The sequence below is a fragment of the Penaeus monodon genome, chromosome 21 (genome assembly GCF_015228065.2).
Source record: "Penaeus monodon isolate SGIC_2016 chromosome 21, NSTDA_Pmon_1, whole genome shotgun sequence".
Lineage (NCBI taxonomy): Eukaryota > Metazoa > Arthropoda > Malacostraca > Decapoda > Penaeidae > Penaeus > Penaeus monodon.
This window is the reverse complement of record NC_051406.1, coordinates 36,669,036-36,669,399: the sequence shown is the minus strand read 5'-3', so window position 1 is coordinate 36,669,399 and position 364 is coordinate 36,669,036. Positions and strand designations below refer to the sequence as shown.

Sequence of the window (364 nt, the reverse complement as noted above, 5' to 3'; positions counted from 1 at the left end):
AAATAAATTGTAATGAAACAGTCAGTGATGCCAAAATTTCTGATACTGTCATTGAGGGATTAATAAACTATAATGAAATCATAAAGCCACCATAAAAACTGTGCTTGCTTTGGTGAGGTACAGTTATATATCACATAAAATGTTGGTGCAGCATACCTGGGGAACTGATACAAATATGTGTATGAAAGGTATTAGTAATTCAAAATAAAATTCATGACACCAGGTTTTCATATTTTAGAATACATCATCCTCAAAACACAAAAAGGGGAAACTTCAGAGAATTATACACAAAATATACCAATTCCAAACGGTCTCCCATTTTATTTCTAACCATTAAATGGTAACCTCAGCAATCTTCTTCCTC

General features: G+C 32.1%; 1 protein-coding gene across 1 annotated transcript in view; it reads right to left on the bottom strand.

Annotated features, from left to right (window-relative positions):
* Window positions 1-364, bottom strand: part of LOC119586442 (MRG/MORF4L-binding protein-like) — a gene marked incomplete in the record, with an annotated part of 7,366 nt that overhangs the window by 6,644 nt on the left and 358 nt on the right.